This window comes from Rhinopithecus roxellana, chromosome 19 (genome assembly GCF_007565055.1).
Source record: "Rhinopithecus roxellana isolate Shanxi Qingling chromosome 19, ASM756505v1, whole genome shotgun sequence".
In the NCBI taxonomy this organism is placed as follows: domain Eukaryota; kingdom Metazoa; phylum Chordata; class Mammalia; order Primates; family Cercopithecidae; genus Rhinopithecus; species Rhinopithecus roxellana.
In genome coordinates, this window is record NC_044567.1 from 25,993,311 (window position 1) to 26,005,173 (window position 11,863).

General features: G+C 38.7%; 1 pseudogene; it reads right to left on the reverse strand.

Annotated features, from left to right (window-relative positions):
• Window positions 1-11,178: 11,178 nt before the first annotated feature.
• LOC104669831 lies at window positions 11,179-11,642 on the reverse strand (annotated as a pseudogene).
• Between the last annotated feature and the right edge of the window lie 221 nt (window positions 11,643-11,863).

The window sequence follows — 11,863 nt, forward strand, 5'->3', positions numbered from 1 at the left end:
CACTCTAGAATAAAACATGCTTATCACATTTTTAAAGAATGTTATAAGGTAGATTATTTTGAGTGTGTGTGGTTTGATATAGCAGGCTGTGTTCCTTTACTCTTCTGACTTACCAACAGCCTAGTGTCTTGTTATTTCAGAAATCATAAATGTGGCTGTAATCGATATGTTTAAGGTGTTCCTTTACACAGGATTTTAGAGTTTTTTCTTTAGTTTGATAGCTTAAACCTTGCTGTTTAGGATATTCTGGTTTTCCAAGAAAGATTATTCAGGTCCTGATTTTAAACCTTTGATTTTAAGATATTAGCATGCATCCAAAGGACCTTACCTTCTTAGTACTTAAATTTGTGATTACCAATTCTGGTTTTTAGATGCCCTAAAGCACAGTTTTTAATCTTATTTGTGTGTGCCACAGGCCCTTTTGAGAATGTGATAATCATTATTGACCATAGGCACAAAATACACACAAATACTTAACATACACAATTTTGCATAAAATCTCAGTGAGTTGAGAGAGTCTGTAAGACATATCTAGAGATCTAAGGACTCCAGATGAAGAGCAACTATCCTAACATAATCCCAATTATTTCAAAAAATTAAACCAAATTCTCAAAACAAATTTACCTTCAGTTTACTTAATTTGAAAAGTACTTGTATATATTACTTGAAGTCAGACAAACAACAATATTACAATGCAGTTATAAGAAAGTGGCCTGACCTTAGGTGAAGGAACTCCAGAACTAAAAAAATTATGTCTGACAAAGATCTTCTTATGTGTAGTAAGTGAATTCTGCTCTCCAAATATGAAGTGGAACTGCATCAATTCAAGACATGCTTACAATCCCTTCAGCATGGCAGTTCCACTGAAAGGCCCTTAAGAATAATGGATATTGGCCGGGCGCGGTGGCTCAAGCCTGTAATCCCAGCACTTTGGGAGGCCGAGACGGGCAGATCACGAGGTCAGGAGATCGAGACCCTCCTGGCTAACCCGGTGAAACCCTGTCTCTACTAAAAAATAGAAAAAACTAGCCGGGCGAGGTGGCGGGCGCCTGTAGCCCCAGCTACTCGGGAGGCTGAGGCAGGAGAATGGCTTAAACCCAGGAGGCGGAGCTTGCAGTGAGCTGAGATCTGGCCACTGCACTCCAGCCTGGGCGACAGAGCGAGACTCCGTCTCAAAAAAAAAAAAAAAAAGAATAATGGATATTTTACTCACATGTTTTGAGATTAGTAGAACCATTGTGGCTTTATGTGTCTATTTAGTTACTACATTCAGAAAACTGAGGGTATAAAACAAACTGTAACTTTTTGTTTTCTTCCCATGTCTTTAGTTTCCACTCTTCAAGCTCCATTGCTTTCCATAAGGCAGGGTTCTTTGGGCCCTTAAATTTCTATTTGCTCTAATGGAAAAATTTATATATTTTTTAAAGCCAAGATTTGTTGTTGCTTGCTTGTTTTGAATGACAGATAAGCTACTTTACATACCCTTTTTATCTGGGTTCTAAACTTTACAGTTCATAGATAAATTTTATTTTGTGCTATACTTTTTAATATATTGGAATCTGTGTTTAATTTACAAACTTGGAAACACCAGAGCAACCAAAATGATTTAAAAACTAAGGTTTTTAAAAAATTGTAAGCACAAAGGCCTGGCACATTATTCCTCAAGATAAGAAGTTAGACTACAATATTTAGAAATCCTCATCTCTAGGCCAGGTGCGGTGGCTCACGCCTGTAATCCCAGCACTTTGGGAGGCTGGGGCAGGTGGATCACTTGAAGTCAGGAGTTTGAGACCAGCCTGGCCAACATGGTGAAACCCTATCTCTACCAAAAAATTTAAAAATTAGCTAGGTGTGATATTGCACGCCTGTAGTCCCAGCTACTCGGGAGGATGAAGCAGGAGAATCGCTTGAATCTGGGAGGCAGAGGTTGCAGTGAGCCAAGATTGTGCCACTGCACTCCCACCTGGGTGACAGAATGAGACTCTGTCTCAAAAAAAAAAAAAAAAAAAAAATTCCAGTCTTTGAATCTAAAGCAGAGGCAGCATAACTATCTTCAAGACTCCTGTTTGTTGTTGTTGCTTTAAATCTAGAATACCCTGTCATGATGGAAACTGACTATAATACAACTATAATTTTAAATAGCACATTAAATTATTATGTACTTTTGTGCATGCTAGTATATCAAAAAGGTATTGTTGTACATACATAAATATATGACATTTGAGAAACACTGTTGGTATTTTACTTCTGTAGAAAAATTTGGATGAGACTAAAGGTCTTATGTTTTAAGTCTACTTATTTTGCTATTTTCTAAAAATACAAAACAAAAAAATGTATAGATTTCTATTCGTTGTTTCCCCCAAAACCATTTTCTACAGTCTTATGTATTATCTACTCTAAAACAACAAAAAACATCTTTTATATGATCTGGGTTTTGTGTTCCCTTATTTTAATATCTTCTACCGGCCGGGCGCGGTGGCTCAAGCCTGTAATCCCAGCACTTTGGGAGGCCGAGACGGGCGGATCACGAGGTCAGGAGATCGAGACCATCCTGGCTAATACGGTGAAACCCCGTCTCTACTAAAAAATACAAAAAACTAGCCGGGCGACGAGGCGGGCGCCTGTAGTCCCCGCTACTCGGGAGGCTGAGACAGGAGAATGGCGTGAACCCGGGAGGCGGAGCTTGCAGTGAGCTGAGAGCCGGCCACTGCACTCCAGCCTGGGTGGCAGAGCAAGACTCCGTCTCAAAAAAAAAAACTTCTACCTAGAATTATATTGATGATCTGACTTTAAAATTCTTGTGGTCAAGTTTCTTTAACTTTTGAAGGAGTATATTGGCCCTATATTGGAATTAAGTCCCATTCAGTTTTCCATTCCTAGAGTAAAATACAATTTTGATGGAGGGGAGGGAAAAGTGGCAGAATATTCCATTTGTGAAATATAATCATCAAATTTCAAGCCAGAAAAAAACAGTCAGTCCAGTCTTCTCATTTTATATATGAAGAATTGAACTCAGATTGGTGCTTATCAAAGAATTCCAATCTGCTGCTGTATCTTACTGGCCAATATTTTTAGCATTGTTTATTTATTTATTATAAACCTTTTGGGGTCACTGCAGGGAAATTAAAAAGCAGATGTCAGCAGAGATTTCCCCCTGAACATTCCATTAAGAAGATATAGACTGCCACAGGGTCTCTTTCCTCTTTGATCCCTAGTCAACTACAAGGCATACTTTAAAACAAGTGAGCAGACAAAAAATACCTCACCACAGTCTAGCAATACTTTTATGTGGTGCTGTGTCATTTATTCTGCCACAAAATCACTGCACATCAAGTGGTCTGTAGCCCTGGATCTTCTCAGAGCAATATCACGTCTTTATAAAGTCTAGGCTGAGAATCTTACCAAGACTGGAAGATGTGCTGGATTCCCTAGATGCCTTATAATGTGGTTTTCCTATTTGTACCAAATTCTGTGACAGATACTCTAGTAATTCAAAGAACAGCACCTTAGCCTAGTCCAACTGAGGAGAATCAACTTAAATAGCAGGAGGCATTATGTATTGAATGCCAGATGTAGTTGTAGGCGTAAATGCATTAGAGTGCTGATTTATTTTCTCTTCCTTCCTTTCGTTCTTCCTTTCTTTTCTTTTCCTTTTCTTTTCTTTTCTCTTTCCTCTTCTCTTCTCTTCCCTCCCCTCCCCTCTCCTCCCCTCCCCTCCCCTCCCCTCCCCTTCCCTTCCCTTCCTCCCTTCCTTCTTCTTTCTTTCTTGTCATTAGAGACAGGGTCTTTCCCTGTCACCTCTCTCTGTCACCCAGGCTGGAGTGTAGTGGTACCATCAGAGCTTACTATAACCTTGAACTCCTGGGCTCAAGCCATCCTCCCACTTCTGCCTCCCAAAGCTCTGGGATTACAGGCATGAGCTACCGTTTCTGGCCTAGGATGCTGATTTTCATTTTTTCAGGAGTCATTCAAGTGATTGTGGTAATTCTGTCTCAGATTCCCTATGATTAAAGAAAAAACAAATGAAAAATATTAAATTTTAACCCAGGCAACTTCAAGTAGCTTAAAGTTAGAGAAAAAAGTACTACAACCCAGTCATACCTTCTAACCTTTTACTGTTATCAGTTAATTACAGGTTGTTATATTCCTGTGTGTATAATACTCATCTTTAGCATTGTCTTTAGGAGTCTAGAATGACTAGACACCATGGCTTTTTTTTCAGGTTGCAAACTGACTTTCTAAAATGTGCCAATCAGTCCCTGTTACATTTTAGTTAAAACAGTAAATTTAGCTTTAAACAGAATTCAACATATTGGAAGTTTTGTCTGAATTTATCTCAACTAGCTTGATTTTAATTCTTCGCAAACTACATTCCATAAGGGAAGAAATAAATACTAAGACCCTTTATGTAGAAAGTGAAGAGTATTTGAATATCATCTCTATTTAACAAAAGTTGTTTTTAGTACCTTTTTTTATTATTGACTTTAGTCATAAATGTGTTATTCCTGTTCCCTAAAATGTGTTGATTTTAGTATAATGTGAGGCGTATAGAGAACCATTTAAGAAGAATGTACCCATCCACTATGACATTAGATTATTTTACTGTAAAGTTAGTAAACTCTATGACATACATTAAACATTTAAAAATTGTCATGAGTGAATATTTGGGATTACTGGGTTGCCCCCTTGGGGTGTATGAAAAGTCCATAGGCACCTTATGATCATTTTAAGGAAAAGCAAGTCACTTAATCTTTCTTCTGTTGGTGTAGGGTTGGGGGAGAACTAAATAATCTTTAAGATCCTTTCCAGCTCTAAACTTTTAGAGTTTATGCTTATTCTAGAAATAGATTTCATATATTAAAGGGACATGTGTCTTGCCTATTTAGTTCTTTTTCTTTGTCCTTAGTTGTTGGACATCAAAGACAAAATTTGTTTGGTAGGTGATAGAAAAAATCTGACTAAATTAATGTCTTACAATAAATAGGTAGCAGAACTAAGCATGAGACTCAGTTGTACTCCCAGTCTTCTGGTCCTGTACTGTCTTTACATTCCAGTTAACGCACACAAAAAAGGAGCCTTTCTCTGGAGTTTCATATTTTAAAATATCTGTAGTGCATTGAGGACCCTTATTGTAAATCCTTCGTCAAGGCTGTCCCAGTGATCAGAACACATTGACTTCAATCACTAACCTGCACCTAAGTGAATCTAACCTTTGGAAAAACCTGAAAGAGCTGGAGACAACCTAGAACCAGTCTGGGCCATGAAAGTAAAAGGAGTAGGATGCTTCTGATCCTAAGTACTCTGTGAAGTGAATTGTTAGAGATAAGCTGAATAATTATACTAAAAATAAGATTTCAGAGCAGCTAGTGGGTGTTCACCCATGGGGCAAGGGGGATAGAGCTCTAGTGTGTAAGCATCTGGAGGCAACTGGGAGGAGTGGAAATGGGGCCATCTGATTAGTAACTATGCCTTGTTATTAAACCGTGACTTTCTGCATTGTGTATTCCCAGAGTTGGAAAACTTCCGCTGGCAAAAAAAAAGAGAAGGGCCGCCGTGCTGTTGCTGAGGGCCATACAGTAGACACAAAAGCGCCTTCTTAGAGGCCTTCAGCAGAGGCAGCTTGTACAGGCAGGCCTGTTCCTCTCAAAGACTGGGAATCAGATTCTTTCCCCAGGGGGTTTCCAACTAGTTTGCACTTCAGAAAAACCTTTTCTTTCTCCTGCTGTTCACGCCCTGCAAAGAATTTTCTTCCAACCAAAGAAATTGTTTTATAATCAAAGATCCTTGTCCTTAGTTGTTGGACATCAAAGAAAGTTTGGAGGAGACTGGGGGATTATGTGAGTGCCTAGAATTTATTTTGAATGCAAACTTGCAACATTAGCAAGTCCCCCAAAGAATATACTCATCTCAGAGCTGGGAGAGAGCCTAATATAACTAAGTCTTTATTCTTCCTTGGTTGGATGTGCCCCAGTAAGATACAAATGACTTGAATTGCCCTATCTGGACTTGATTCACGTATGTTTGGTTCTTGAGGTACACACTTACTGGAAGAGGTCCCCCTAACTTATCTTCCCTTTTAAAACTGATATTTGGAAACATCAAACACTATTAATAAACTCAAAACAACAACCTCCCCCCTCTGCCCACCCCCCAAAAAACTTTTTTAAACCAGTGTTTGACTCTTGGGAGTTTGGGGTTTCTCCCAGGACAGTTGATGGTATCACCAAATGTTGGGAGCCACATTCCCTGCATTCCCTACTGTCGCTGAGGTGTTGATGATGTCATTTTCTCCCACAAAGGAAACCCTCAGCACCCTGAGGGCCTGAACTCAGGTCTTGGCAGGTAAATCAAGGAAGAACTTACTTTTGGATTTCAACTGATTGAGTCAGGCATAAAGAGACACAACCACCACATTAAGTATTAGTGTCACAGCCTCATCTCTGGGGCCTGAATAGACAATTTATCATTCCAAGAAAATTAAGACTATAACTTTAAGAAATTATCTTCTGGGTAAGAACAACGATTCATTTAATATTTTGGTTCTTACACTTTGGGACATTTATAGGGCATTGTTCTCAGAGATTTTGGCTTCCTCTTAAATAACTTTCTCTGAATCCACAAATTTTCCAAGCCTTTCCGGAACCTGTTTGTAGATTATCTAGCTTTCCTTCCTCGAGCAGATTAACAACAACATAAACAAGAATTAGGGGGGAGAAAATTATGGATAGGGCAGATTTAGGCAGAATTATGCCTTGGGCAAAGTACATTCTTGTTATTTTATCTTGGTTCTGTGGTTATGAACTGAAGAGAGCATTTGCTCTAGAAGATTTCCAATCTCTTCCTATCCCTTCATCACAACCACAGAGTAGTGGTTGGAAATAGATTCCAGGAACACCAGAAATGCTCAGTGTTTCCAGTGGTGACAGCTAACAGTGCCCTCACAGGGATCCTTTGAGCATTCTTCCTCTGAGTCTTCTCGTGGTGTCCTTGTGGTCAGGAGACATATCAAAAAATCACAAAGACTTGCCCTGGAGACAAACCTGGTAAAAATAATCAATTGTCTATCTTTGCCACTAGAAACAATCCTTTTGTTTTTACTTGGTTCTGAACAAACATGCTATAGTTTTTTAGAGAAAGACCATCTATTTCACGGAATCATCAATTGACTATTCTCAAAAATTTGAGATGTGCTAGTTTGTACTAGGAAGGTAAGGTAGGATCTGGGAAGTAAGTAGGATTTGCCAAAGGTTTTTATTCTACTCAGCAGTGCTAACTTGCCTGTGTTACTCCTATGCAGGTATTAGATTATAGGGTTTGTTTTGTTTTGTTTTACGCTAGGAATGTATGAATAAAATTCACTGAAATGAAAGTGTCCCTTAGGTTATATAGGGGAATAGGGAATTGAATTTATAAGGAAAGAGCCCAGCCTGCAACTGACCTTTCATTTTCATAGTCTTATTTCTCCTGAGTTGATGTAGGCTTAAAACAAATGAATGTATTATATAAAATGCCCTAGTTTTTCAAGCAATGTCAATCTTCAGGGTATGGAATAGGATTTGGCATTTTGTTTCCATTTTTATTGTTTTGTTTTCTAAAGGGAGGTTTGAGTTAGAGCCTGTCTGGCAAGATTCCATTGTCTCTGCCAGGACAGGTGGTATGGTAGATCTGATTTTCTCTTGTAGCTAAACTCTACACAGAAACTAGCACCCAAACAGTGGGTGCATACCCAAACACTTGGGTGTCCCAACATCAGGAGGACTAGTACCACTAGTTCTCCAGTTGAGTTGTAAAATAGTCTTTGGCATGACATTCAACAATTATTTAATTTATCAAATGGAGGAGAAGTAACTTTCTGGTTTACCCGGTTTTCAAGACTTTTGTGAGGATCTATTAATAAGCATGAATCATTTGGTAATTATTATTTGAAAATTACCTGTACAGTTCTGCATCTAGTGAACATGAAGGAGAGTATATTTTCCCCAAAATAGATCAGGAACATATCTCTGAAGTCAGACCACCATGCAAAGTTCCTAAGGTGAGAAACTACCATTTCTCTCAGTTGCTTTTTCCTTTTCCCAGAAATGTAGGTTACCCTACGGTCACCAGCATTCGCTCTGTGATTAGGCAGTTGTTTTGTAGGCAATCTGACATCCTAGATAAGAACTTCTTTCCTTTTGTATATCAGAGTGTTTCTTGGGTTCCCTCAGGGCAGAGTTACTTCATTATCTTCTAACTTATGTATAACTGGATGCCTTCTGACCTAGGAACATAATTTCTATCACCAATCAAATAATTAAGACAATATGCCCACCAAATGGTGCTCTTTGGACAGGATTCATATATAATGATATAATATGATAATAAGGCATAAAAGGTATTCTAAAATGAGGAGCAACATCCTACAGTGAAAAGTGTTCTCAGTAGACTTGTATTTTAATCTCAGTGCTGATCCTTCTTAGCTTTATGACCTAAAGGAAAATTGCTTAACCTCTTTGAGCTTGTGGCTTCCTGAGTAAAATGGGAATAATAGTAATAAGTGGCCTGACTACCTGAAATGAAATAATGTATGAGTGTTGTCTTTGAAAATGGCAAATGTTAGGTATTATTAATAATAATAATAAATAATAATTAAACTTGAGCTATTCCTTATTCACCTAATTACTATCAGAAATATTACTAAGTGTGAAGGTTATTGATTTAGGCTCAGTTAACCTATTTGCATTCAATTGGGCATCAGCTTAACACAACTAAGCAAGACTATATTTTCAATGTAGCCAAAAGGACAAGGCTTTAGCTTCAAAATTTTGTGGGCCAAGGATGCTGATTCAATATTACCATAATGTAGTACAGGTAGCCTTAGTGGTTTAGAGAATGACTAATACTGTATGAGTTCTGGGGTGGGAACTTAAGACCTGTTACTGCCTTGCTTGTGGTACGGTGAATCACTTACCTGCCCTGGACCTTTGTATGAGTGCCTGTTCCATATCGGTAACTCCATTAGCTTCCTTCCATGATCAATGAGGTGATCACTGACACAAAGCAGCTGCTTTCTAAGTTTTTATTTATCAGATTCTGAGGGATCCTAGAATCACATTACATATCACTCTTACATCTTCCCTTTTTGAAATTTTAGAGTATTTTAAAAATTGCTGCTATTGGCCGGGTGCGGTGGCTCATACCTGTAATCCTACTACTTTGGGAGGCCAAGGTGGGTGGATCATGAGGTCAGGAGTTCCATACCAGTCTGACCAGCATGGTGAAACCCAGTCTCTACTAAAAATACAAAAATTAGCCGGGCGTGGTGATGTGCAACTGTAATCCCAGCTACTCGGGAGGCTGAGGCAGGAGAATCACTTGAACCTGGGAGGTGGAGGTTGCAGTGAGCTGAGATGGCGCCACTGTACTCCAGCCTGGGCAACAGAGTGAGACTTTGTCTCAAAAAAAAAAAAAAAAAAGAAAGAAAGAAAAGAAATTGCTGCTACTCTGGAACAGTTGCTCAGAATGCTGATGCTTCAACTTCTGGTGTGTAGCTTGCAGCCATGTTTTTAAGGACCAGAAGGGAAGGAGTTCAGGATTGTGAAGGGGACTACTTTACCCAGTTCATTATACTGTGCTGGTCCCAACATGTTTTTTGAAACTCAGCAGATACGATTCTATAGCCTGCTTGGAAATTATCCCACAAGTCTCTGAGACTCTCAGTTCCCTATCTGAGAAGAATTGGATCAAAGTAAGAATAAGCAGAGTTTTTGTCATAGCGTCTATCAAATATTTGTGTCCCTGAAAAAATTTTCAGGTAAAGACCATCCTCTGCACCTTCTCAGAGACTAACAGTCTGCACTATAAAAAAATCTGTGTTCAGTGTTTTGTAACTTTACCAATTTGAAGTCTCTTCCCAAAATAAGTAAATAATGGGATAAAGGTAATTATGGGTTTCCTCATCTTTTCTACTTCCCTGTTCCCTGTTATGATTAAACACACACAGCTTATAACTCTTTTGGAAACAAACTGAATTACCATTATTATCCTTTCAACACTTGCATGGTATTACAATTCATTTCAATCACCAGTACAACACAGTGGGAGTTAGGAGACCAATGGGGTGGCGGGCGGGGGCGGGGTGGGGGGGAAGACCTGGAGAAGGGCAAACATTTTCCTTTTTATTGGCTTTGGGAAGCCTTCTTCCTCTCCGAAGGCACTTCTTGGGGAAAACTGTTTTCTTCCCAAAGCCTAATAAAGATTAGTAAGAGATGTCTGCAAAGAATTAGAAGCTCTTTGAAATGAAGGCAAGGATAAACATTCAATATCACTGTTGTTATCATTAAAAAGGAAAGTCCAGCATGTGATGTTTTGGGTCACTTCCAGCGGCCTTGTTTGATGTTCACGGTTCCTTTTTTGACCTTTACCTCTTGATATCTTTATACATTTATTGAGGCTATTGGACAAAGTCTTGAGATACTAAGCAATACAGTGCTAAGAATGAATGATTGCTAGACTCCATTTCTATGGGTGGAATTTCTGAAAATGTGTTTTTGTCCTCAGATACCCCGTTGTTCCAGTTTGGCAATATTGGTGGCAAAGTTAATTTAATATCTGATCACTTGAGTTTTTATTTCCTATTCTGTACCTTAGCCCAGAACCAAAGTTCTATAGGATACTTTTCATTAAATAAATAATAACTGGAATTTTTCTGTACTATGCTTATTAACCAGAGATACATCAAAAAAGAAGCAGATGTAATGAACCTAAAAAGCAAATAAGAACTTCCCAGGGACATTGTAAGTTTAGCTCAGTCTCTTATACTTTAGTACGTAAATTATTTCATCCCAAAAATGACCATAATGATATCCTTGTAGTGTAGACACCAAGTAAAGGCTAACTTTTGTTCAACATGATGTATTTAGGCAGGAAAGTGTACCAATACATTGAAGAAAGGATTTCAACAGTACAGATTGAATTTATAAGGACTTCCTGGTCTTCAGAAAGGTAAATAAATCACTGTCAACCTAAAAGGAAGAAGCTGAGGCAAAATTAATATAAGTGGAGAGCTTATTTGAGCCAAGTTTAAGAATTGCAACCCCAGAGCCTAGATTCAAGTTGCCCTGAATATACACTCTGATTAGCAGCAGTTACAAGTGGATTTTTATTTTTATTTTATTTTTTATTTTTTTCTGTGAGGCATTTTATTTGTAAATATATGTATTACATCCCTAGAAAAAGAATCCCAGGATTTTCCCTCCTGTGTGTTTTCGTCTCGCTGCTTCATGGTGCATGATGCCAGCTGAGGTTGTCAGTACAATGAAACCAAACTGGCGGGATGGAAGCAGATTATTCTGCCATTTTTCTAGATCTTTGAGTTGCACATCAAATCTAGGGCTGATCACTCCACTTGTTTAGCCTGCCTGTGAGGTTCACAACAATTTTCCCAGCTCTGTGATCAATGATTTCAAATTCGCCAATGTAACCATGCTTCATCGTCACAGTGAGAAACCGGACAGTGACTTTGGAGCACGGCCTAATAAGCACCTGGCGTTTGCCTCTTTTTTCGGCATTGTTGATGCTCTTGAGAGCATCAGCCAGGACATTCATGCGCACCATTGTGGCGGTGCGGAAAGATGGCGGAAAGGGCACAAGTGGATTTTTAAAAGCAAAAAAGAGGGATAGGGAGTGGGCTAATACCAGGTTGTTTGTCAGGAATTCTCATTGGTTTACAGAAATAACATTGATTAGTAATTGGCTATATATTGTTAAGCTATAGGGTATGGGTTATAGTGTCTGGTGTGGCATTATTAATCTATAGCTACTTGTGGCAATAGCAAGCAGTTTCAAGAGATGAATAACATAGCCTAAAGCGGGAAGCAGGACT